The sequence below is a fragment of the Triturus cristatus genome, chromosome 1_1, assembly GCF_964204655.1.
Source record: "Triturus cristatus chromosome 1_1, aTriCri1.1, whole genome shotgun sequence".
Lineage (NCBI taxonomy): Eukaryota > Metazoa > Chordata > Amphibia > Caudata > Salamandridae > Triturus > Triturus cristatus.
In genome coordinates, this window is record NC_140579.1 from 1070075065 (window position 1) to 1070086093 (window position 11029).

The window sequence follows — 11029 nt, forward strand, 5'->3', positions numbered from 1 at the left end:
TGGTACTGGTGTCGTTTTCTGTGAGAACCACGGCGTTTCCTTCTGCCATCTTTGTCGGTAGTGCGTCAGCCGTTCACGGTACGATCTCTAGATTATGGGCCCGAATCCCACCGCTGCCACCAATGTTAGAAGGCGACCTCAGAGGGGCCCGGAGGGGGGCACTGACTAGCCTGAGATCAACCCTCAAGGTATCGTAGCCGGGCACTGGCGGGAGACTCCTCAGGGGAGGAATCTTGTATCTAGGATCGTACACTCGGCACCACACGACAAAGAGACACCACACCGTGAGTTCTTAAGAACAAATCTTTATCCGATCGGAGTCGTAGGATCTTTATGATCAGCAAGGCAAATATATACAAGGAGAGCACGGGATCACAGAGTCGGGGGAGGGTAGGAGGTAGCGGGACAGTCTTTGGGGATATGGATCAAATGCAGGGGCGTACCCGGCGCACAGCTCACAATCCTCGAGCTGGGGTATACGCTTGTCGGGGTCCGGCGGGACCAAGAGAGTCTGTGGGAGCCGTGAGTCACTCAGCAGGGCTCAAGCACAAGTTCGGAGGTCTTACGATCTTTTCGGGGAGCCGCGAGTCACTCAGCAGGGCTCAAGCACAGGTTCGGAGGTCTTACGATCTTCAGGGAGCCGCGAGTCACTCAGCAGGGCTCAAGCACAAGTTCGGAGGTCTTACGATCTTCAGGGAGCTGCGAGTCACTCAGCAGGGCTCAGGTGTTTCCAAAGGCGAATCTGCCGGATAGTCCCAGACCACCCCTTGTTATAGGACGACTCCTCTTTGATGTCCGGAGTCTGTGCAGGCAGGGGTCTCGTCACCTGGGGGTCGCTTGTCGGGGTTTCCTGCCATTGTCTTTTGATCCTTTCAGGGCCGGGTCGGGAAGAGTCCCAGACACCCAGCAGGCGTGGAGCCAGCCCTCTGGGAGGCTGGCGGGCCGATCGAAACCCACCTTCCCAGGGGAGCTCAGAGGTGCGATGGAAACTGCTCCTCCCTCTCTCATCCCAATGGGAGCGCGATGTCCCCCAGCCGGAGTGGCGCCTCTAGGCCAGGGTCGCGCTGGGGCCGGGCGGCCATCATGGTGCATGAAGTGGGCACGCGGGCCCGGTGTGGCCGAAAGGAGGAAGGCCACGGACGGGGAAGTCTGGGTCGGGTGTGTGTGTGTTCTGGTGGGAAGGATCGGCTAGGCCGTGTGCTCGGGGGCTGCGTGAGGTGCATGGGTCAGGTTATGTGGTGCGGGGACAGGGATGGCCATGCCACGAGGCCGGGTCTAACAGCCGCGCAGCGCTGAAATTCATTTGGCTATTGTTCCCATTGTTTTACCTTCAAGGTTCTTTCTCTGTAGGAGCGTGTGTCACCTCCTTGCCTCGGGCGCTTCGCGCCCGCGCGCATTTGCTTTTATTTGTGGAGCGGGAGACCGGGAGTAGAGGACAGCGCGTCTGTGTATCGCGCTGTCCTCTTTTCATTGCAGACTAGGCGGCCGTTACCGCACATGCGCGGCGGCCATTTTGTTTCTTTATATGGCGTTTTTTGCCGTTTTTTCCTCAAATTGGAGCGCGGGAGCAGCGCTTTTCATGCTCAATTGCCCACAGCCTAGTTTTATGCCCCCATTGACGCCCAAAATTACATAATGGTCAGTGACATCACTCATGACATCACTGATGACATCTCAAATGACATCACTGATTACATCATCCAGTGAATGCGTGTTTTTCTGAAAATTACATATGTTTTTTATATGTATATCTCAAGGTCGATGGAAAAATAAATGGGTATATAAGTGTCTAAATGGATGACTTTGTTTTTGAAAAATTGATTGTATAACTAGTGTATCTTAGTGAATACATGGCTTAGTGAGTAATGTTTAAATATGTAAATATCTGTATCAGTCTCTCACTTTGTGTATAAGTGGCTGCATGGGTTGGTGAGTAGTTACATGAGTGTCTATATAGGTTATTAGTTGGTTTTTTGAGTATCAGTATCTGAGTGTCTGTATGGTTCGGTGGGGGGTATTACGTAGTGCATAGGTGCATGAATGAGTGACTCACTGTTTGTATGTGTTGAAGACAGCATGTGTGCAGGACTGTATGGGTGGATGAGTGTGTGCATGGGTGTGTTAGTGAGTGAATGCCTGTCTCAATAGTGTCTTTATGGGTAACTACATATGTTTTAAACTAGTACATGTGACGTGACTATTGGTGTATATAAGTGAGTATATGTGAGAGTGAGAGATTGAAAGAGTTCCTGTATGAATAAGTATGTGTTTCTATAAGTGATTGTTTAAAAGACTAAGTATGTGTAAGTTTCTGTAGAAGTAAGTGTGGTGGTGTGTGCATAACTGTATATGCAAGTAAATGGATGTTTGATTCTTTATTAGCATGAGTGACTATGTGTGTGAGTAACTCTATGGATGAGTGACGTTGTGTAACAACAGGATGTATAGGTGTATGAGTACATATGATGAGTGAGTACATGTATGAGTGACTGTATAGGACTGTTGGTGAATGAGTGGATGTGTATGTGGATCTTAGAATTACTGAATAGGTTGTTGTAACTGATATTGGTATGTCCATTGGATTGAAAATTTTAGTTTCTATTTTTGAATGTGTGTATCAAAGGTTATATTAGGGGAAGAGGAGGTCTGCCACTCTATCACAAGGATGATGTCATCAGTGATGTCATTTGAGATGTCATCAGTGATGTCATGAGTGATGTCACTGACCATGTCATGAGTGATGTAATATGTGACGTCATCAGCAGTGCATTGCGGGCGCGCGAGTTATAGTTAGCTGAACTAACTATAACGGGGGAATTTCAATGGTTTTGTACGAGGGAAAAGTCCAGCTAACTATTGTGAGAAGTTGGCCTGATATATGATGTCACTAATTCTAGTGTACACCTTGTATCAGTCCAAACAACCCTTATGGTGATTGGTTGTAAAGTCAACCTTATAGACCAGCTATCCTAGTGGTAGCATGGACAAGAGCAGTCTTAGGCTAAACTCTGAATGGCATGTGAAGCCAGCTGTTATACCATATGTAATCCCTTGAATACCAAATGAAAGGACACCACAACAGATATATATAAAAATAGAATGTATTTATTCTAGTCAAACCCTCAGCACTCTTTATGAGATTCGAGGTAAGTACAACACAGTCTTATTTAAGCATACATTAGGTCACACAGGTAAGTAATACAGTTAGGCCCTAGGGGCCACGCAAACCATATACTAAGTAAGTGGTATAAGAACCACTGTCACGAACACAGGATAGGCCTAGGCCTAGGGAATCGCTGGGGCTACACTATACTACCAAAGGTTAGGAAGTGGGAGGCCCACGGGATTCAGGTGCAGAGTGGAAACACTCACGCGTAATGCGTAAAAGTCGATAGAAATAGTAGTTATAAGAAATTAACAGTTTTAGGACACTTCTGGAAAAGCTAGGTAGTCGAGACTCGGAAACTAGACCCTTGGATAGTCAATACCCTTGTGAGCACCGAAGTACTCAAGTTACCTAGCCCACGGGCTGCGGGTGCATAGGTGTGAACTTGCGTCGGGTTTCGTCGTTGACTCCTATGGATGCCTGAAGGAAAGTTGCTGACAGGCAGTCAGTGAAGAGTGTCCGGTGAATCCCAAGGATGGGATCAAGAAGGAAGGGTACCTGCAAGCAGAAGGGACAGAGTCTAGGTCACCAGCCAGGAGCCGGGAAGGAACCAGGAAGGAACCAGGCGATGTCGTGAAGATGCAGGTGAGGAGGTGAAGCTTGTCACAGCAGCCACGGGTACCAGGAGGCGTCGAGGACGACCAGGACCAGGAGGTGAGCTGTCCCACGAGGGCTGTTGCTGTCGGCGGCGTCGAAGTCGAGTCAGGACCAAACAAGCCTTGGCAAGCGGAACCCACGCAGGATGGAGGACTTGCTTCTGGTGCAGACCAGGAAGGTCTGGGGTGCTTCTCTTTCACAGAGGAGCGGGTGCCAGTCTGGAGGAGCCGGACCAGCAAGATGAAAACAAAGGTTCATCGTCGCAGAGGTCACTAGCCAACGGGCCAGCAACCGGACAACACGTCGAGCAACTCGGGTGCAGAAGGGCCCCACGCAGAACACGTGAAGTGTGGGGAGCTGGTCTTCTTTGCAGATGGTGCTCGGGATGGGGGCTTCTCAATTCCCCAAGCACAGCCTCGAGGGAGCCTCGGAAGCCGCGCTAGTCAGGTACTAGCCACTTTTCCCAAGTCGCCGGTCCCACGTCCCTCGTCGCCTCCACGCGTCTCAGCTTCGCTGTAGATGTGGATCTGGGTCAGAGGTGTCTGGAAGTCTCTGCGCTGGTCAGTCTCTGCAGTCGTCCCTCGTAGGATCAGTCGCAAAGCAAGCAGCGGTCGCTGGATGGTGCCTGGTTGCCCAGGGTGGTCACTCCTTGGCCACAAGGGAGATTTCTTCAGTCTTCTTCCTGAGGTCGAATGTCGAAGGTCCAGAGTTTCTGTACAAGTTGCAGATTCAGGTTAATCTAATTTAGCAGGGCTCAGCTACCTACTGATATACTGGGCTAGTGGGCTGGGCTACCTGCAAGGTCCCTCCTATGGGTGGGACCAGGAAGGGGAGTGGCTACACCCCCTTTCCTTTGTCCAGTTTCGCGCCAGAGCTGGGGCTGGAGTGCCCCAACACCGGTTTGAACTGGACTATGCATGGAGCACCTTGTGTGCCCCACGCATGTCTCATTCCTTTCAGCCCTCCCTGCCCCAATACACTAAAGTCTGTCTGGGGAGGTGCTAGCACCTCCCCAAGCAGGAAACCTATTGTCCAGGCCTCCCTGGCTGGGAGGGCTCCCAGCTGCAGGAGGTCAGACTCGTGTCTGTGGCAGCAGCATCCATTTTGTGATGCTGAGGCTTTGGTCAGAGTTAAACAGCAAAGTAGGATTTTAACATGTCTCTCCCTCTAGAAGGGGGAATAATATCCTCATCACCAGAAATGGTATGGGGGTATTATTCCAAAGTGTTAGACACCTTACACGACATGTTTTGATAAAGCCAAACCATAGTTACCATAACCGTTTAAGATTATAAGGTACTTTAAGAGTATATGGTAGGCTATATCATAGAACAGCTATAAGGACATGGTTCCGAAAGCTGCAGACAGGCTCAGCTCATGCTAGAGCACCAGCTCACATGTTACCAAGCACTCTGCCTCCAGGATTGTTAAGGCCTGCCATAGGAGTGGCTCACAGGTACACATGTGTCTATTTTAAGGGTAGATATAGGTATACTATATCTACGCAAGGGGTGATAACACGACCTTGCCCCAGCTGAGTGATCAGCCAGTTGTGTCTGATTGGAAGGCCAGGCCAGGGGTGGCATAATACATGCTGCAGCCCCTGGGAGGCCTAGGGTACACCTATGCCCTGGGTACCTAGGGTACAATGTACAGGGTCCAATAAGGTGATCCTTACCAATTGGGTATGTACCTAGGGTACATGGAGTCCATTTTAAAGAGAGAGCAGACAGCCTGAGACCCTGAATGGCAGGATCTCAGGCCAACTAAGTCGAAAAACCATCTAGACACTAGGCAAAAAGTTTGGGGTAACCATAGTCAGATATCCACCTTCCTACAACTATAACGCCCCTGAAACCTATGGTTTTTTCAGTGAATTTCTAAGGTTTTTTAAATGCTAATTCCTAACTATAACGTGCCTGAAACCTATGGTTTTTTCAGTGAATACATATATATATTCACTTAAAAAACCATAGGTTTCACACATGTTATAGTTAGCTGGACATTTCACTCGTAAAAAACCAATGAAATTCCCCGTTATAGTTACTGCAGGCAACTATAACTCACGCGACCGCAATCCTCTGCTGATGACGTCAGATATTACATCACTGTATTTAGACACTTATTTACCCATGTCTTCTTCCATTAATCTTTAGCTATACATATATTACAAATAGTTATTTTTCAGAAAGACACATATGTCATCAGTAATGTAATATCTGACGTCATCAGCAGAGGATTGCGGTCGCGTGAGTTATAGTTGCCTGCAGTAACTATAACGGGGGAATTTCATTGGTTTTTTACGAGTGAAATGTCCAGCTAACTATAACATGTGTGAAACCTATGTTTTTTTAAGTGAATTTGCAAGGTTTTTTAAATGCTAATTCGTAACTATAACGTGTGTGAAACCTATGGTTTTTTCAGTGAATTTGTACGGTTTTTTAAATGCTAAGTTATGTATTTTTTTTTTTTCTTCAGGTTTTACACCGTGCGCGCCCACGATTCGCAGTGCGCGCAGGGTGCGCGCTCCTCGCCATTTAAAAAAAAAAATATATGTTTTTTTCTCCCTTGGGGGTCCTTCTGTGACCCCCCTGACCAAGGCTAGGGGGTCAGGAACTGTCCACTCTGCCCCCTTTTTTACGTTCTCCACCTTTGTTTTTCACCCCCTCAGACTGCGAGAGACAAAATGGCGGCCGACACTTCCTGGTTTCGACCGATTCGAATGTTTACCGACATCTAACAACCAATCAGAATTGCGCTCGCGCACGGCAGGGTGCGCCCACAGTGCGCGCGTATAGATATTGATATGCTTTTAAATGCTATTTTCTCAGGAAATACTGAACAGATTTACACCAGACCTGCAAAAGGCACTTCCTTGACCTTATGGCTACCTCTCTGCCAAATTTCAAGTAGGGCTGTAGCTGTGTCTAAAGGTCCTATGGAAAAATGCATGGGGAAAACGCGTTTTGGGACCCCCTTTTTTCTCGTCCCCCACTTGACGAATAACCCCGAGACTTTCAGGGTAGGAGCTGAGCGGAGTGCCCCATTAGTTTTGAAAATTTCGCGAGGATTCGTCAACCGGCGCCAAAGTTATTCATAATAGAATTTTGAGATATATATATTCATTAACATTTTTTAAATGCAATCTAAAGAAATTGCCCATTATAGTCTTTCTTATAGGCTGCTAAATTTTCATGTCTTAAGTGTTTCTACAGGCCTTAGTAAAGGAAAGCAAACACCTGCAATTATAATAGAAAATGCTCCGGGATCCCTGCACGTGGGCGGGATTATTCAGTGCTTATTACTTCAGTGGATATTTCCCTAAGAGAAAACTGGGATTACAGGTAAGAAATCATTCCTTCTCCAGTATTGCTATTTTTCAGAGTCATGTGAGCCACCTTCTTCCCTGACTGAGGCTCAACCAGTTTACAGTATTCTCAGCACTTCTACTACGAAATCTGATCATACCTGGGTAGGGAAGAGTGAAGGAAGTGCTGTGTGCTGATTGGCCAAACTTTGGATATTTTTAAAAAGATGTGCATAAGGTACTTCTATGACTATGTCAAAGTTTTCTGCCTTTATTTAACATTTTACTGCTCAGTATATTTATCATCAGACTCCGAGCACTATTACGGTGATGATTCAAGCATGTGAATCTATGTAGAAACCAAGATTAGAAAACTACAGTTACAGGTAAATACTTTTTTTCTTTTTTTCTGTAGTAGTATTCTTTAGCTTCATCGTAAAAAAGAACTGGATCAACTGCCCGAGAGCCTGATGAGATACTGGAGGGCTGTGATCCCTTAAAGTCGCAGTGTCAGTTTGTTTCAGACTTACATTGATGCTTCCCATATGTATTTTCCTTTAATTTCCTTTCAAAAAGGCTTAAAAAGTAGTTTTTATTTCCCTTATCACCTACATCTCTGGTGAAATGTATGTCTTTTTGATAAGGTTTTATTATTTAAAATAAATAAGTGGATTTGACCAATACACCCTATTTTTACATGTTGGTAAATTATTTTATTTCAAATATGAAGATATGTCTTTAAGAAAGTCAAATGTGAAATATATTTTATTTGAAAATGTACTCCAGGATCTGCATGTGAGTGGTGCTATTCAGTACTTATGATTTCAGCAGAAATTCTCCTGAATGAGAACTAATATTACCTGTAAACAACTATTCCTTACCACCCAGTTCCTTTTAAAAGTGCAAAAACAGGATAATGAAGGATGGTTAATTCACTTTTTTCCAGTTTCTGTTTGAATTGGGCGGATGGGTAATGAGTAACATAGAATGGGGATGTACGATAATATTAATTAATAATTCATTTCGATATCTACTGATTAAATTACATATCTGACTTAAATCAAGACACTAATTCAATTGAGATACTTTTTGGGAAAAGGACTTTAAAGAAGTGCAGTTACTCCTTAGATTATGTGGTAAAGACAAAAGTCAAAGTTGTCCGGTCTGTCTTAAACAACAGACAAATTTCCAAATTCAGCAACGAGAAGCTATTGAGGACGATCTCTCTATAAATAATTGCCACTGTTTGGGAAAAGGGGATTTTCTCACCACCATAAAATGGTGCATACTTCTAAATGCTGGTCAGAATAGGATATGGTCCTTTACATTGTAGTAGGTCCATTTTATTTTACCAATTAAAAGACTTTCCTTTGGTTCTTATTTGAATTTACTACCCAAGATATTCTTAACCATGTAGATGCCAAATTGAACAAAACCGCTGCTTGTAATCTTTGGGCTTCATATGTTGGATGCCCTGGATGACTGTTTCTTCATTATGGGATTCTCATAAACACTGAATAATACCTCCTATTGGGGATTCACTGTAATTATGTTTGCTGTAATGTTTTCTCTGTAATGACTTAGAGCTTCATATTACTGATGAACATGGTATGTAGGCGATGTTCGAGGCTTTGCTGGTTAACATTTGCTGTGGGGGTTCAGTGAACCCTGAGATAAACACATTACTAACCATATTTTTCTGTCACACTCAAGGCTTCCTGGAGACCCAGCTAAAGAGTGTTTTGCAGATTTCATGCAAATCCAGGCTCTTGAAGAAAGGGGGCAAGGCAGGTGAGGAAGTGCTTGACAAATCAGAAATTACACTTGAGGAGGCTGGAATAACCCATGGAGAGGTGAGCAGTGCCTCTTTGGGCATTTTCAGGGGGTGGTAGTCAAATGCAGCAGTAGGTATTGAACATTTCTGTGGTCAGAGGATAAGCAGAAGTAAGTGGGAAGGTTTTGAGATGTTGGAGAAAGGTGTCTAATGTACAAGATCCTACACAAGGCTTCAGAGAAGTCTGCTGGCTTTTAACTACTTCTATAATTCTATAGAACACACAATTCTTATCAATGGGATTACTTGTGAATATATGACATTACAACGCAAACAAATACAACGCATACTTTTACAACGCAACTTTTACAACGTAACTGACATTACATCACATGTTTTTACAACGCATACCATTACAACACAAATGTAGTATAATACATTGAATGATCCATTACAATGCATACTACAACAACACACACTTTTACAACGCAATATATATATGTTTTTGTATAATAAACCCCTGGAGCAGGATGCAGGGAAAATAGGGGTTTTGGGTGGGGAAGTATATTAATAAATTTAAAAAATAAAAATTATATTTATTTATTTTAATTATTGCTACAACAGATACTATTTTATAACACAATATTTAACAAACTCACCCAATGGTAAAAAAAAAAATACCCGAATAACAAAATTAATACTCAAGTACTTTTTCAGGAATAATTTTTTTTAAGTATAATTTTAGAAACATTACCAAAATGTATAAAACACATATAAATTAAATATCAAACTTACATTAATATAAACTAATTTATATATGACATTTTAAAATAACATAAATTTAACCAAGATTTTCAAAAACTTTATTATGTAGACACAAAACAAATACACAAACATTAATACACTTAATTACACAAATTAAACTACTATTAGTAAATTGTAAAGTTTCACATAACAAAAACAGTATAACACACAACTAATATCAACACAAAAAAGAAAACTTCCGTTTAAAAAATCCCGGAAAAGAAAAGTCCTACAACTCTTTCAGTGAAATTACTTTGACCCGGAAATAGCCAAAATAGATGTTATAACATACCAAAATAAAAAGTTACGAAAACTAACATAACAAAATAATTATGTACATTCTCACACACCATTAAAATCACAAAGAAAAATCATACGCAAAACATATTTTACTTTCAAATAACATTCAAGACAACAAAACATATAAAAGGAGCCGTCCACCATTTAAAAAACTGTAGTTACCTGATTACCAGAGACTGTACGCAGGATTACACACTCCAAAATCTAATCGGCGAAGAAAGCCATCTAAAATTCGAAGTAAGTACAAACTATAGAAATGTATAGCTACTTAATAATTTGTAGAGAAGCAAATAAACTAAAATCAAACATATTATTTTTTTTCAGTTTCTTACAAAACTTTGCAACCTCCAACAAACTTAGTTAAATACTCTATTTGGGTCAATTTATATCTAAAGTAAGTGACAACATATTTTTTTCTCGTTTCTAGACAAATGTATAATAGTGGTTTTATACTAAAAAATTCTAAAACAAACAAGACTTCACACCAACTAAAATAACAATTATTATTCACTTTACAAAATATTTTCCACGGTAAAAAAGTGTTTCCGTCTAAAAATTTTTATAGAGTACAACTTTAAAAGAATATATCAATTCAAAAACATGGGGGTCCATTAGCATGGCGGGCGGATCGCCACCGCCTGACCCGCCAATACACCCCCCCGGACGGCCTTTTACACCCGCCACATTAGCATGACGGGGGTACCGCGGCGGGCGGAAAGACTGTCTGCCGCTTTTCCGCGGTAGGCAATCGTCCCGATTGCCTACCGGTGGAAAAGGCCCATAATATGGTGGTGGCACCGCCATCCATATTAGTATGTGGCATTTACAAAGCCTTTCCATTGTGGAGACTCCGCCATGGAAAAGCATGCGGTTTTAGCTACGGGGGGCCCGTTGCGGGCCCCCAGGGAGGTTAGGGGGTGGGGGGCTGCACTTGGGGGGTGCCTATTGTACCCCCCAACATTGGCATGGACAAGGTGGCAGGGACTGCGCGGTGCCTGTCACGTTGTGCATGCCAATGCACAACATGCATATATTGCATTGTGGTGGGGGCTGCTTACAGCACCGCCACCGCAATGCAATA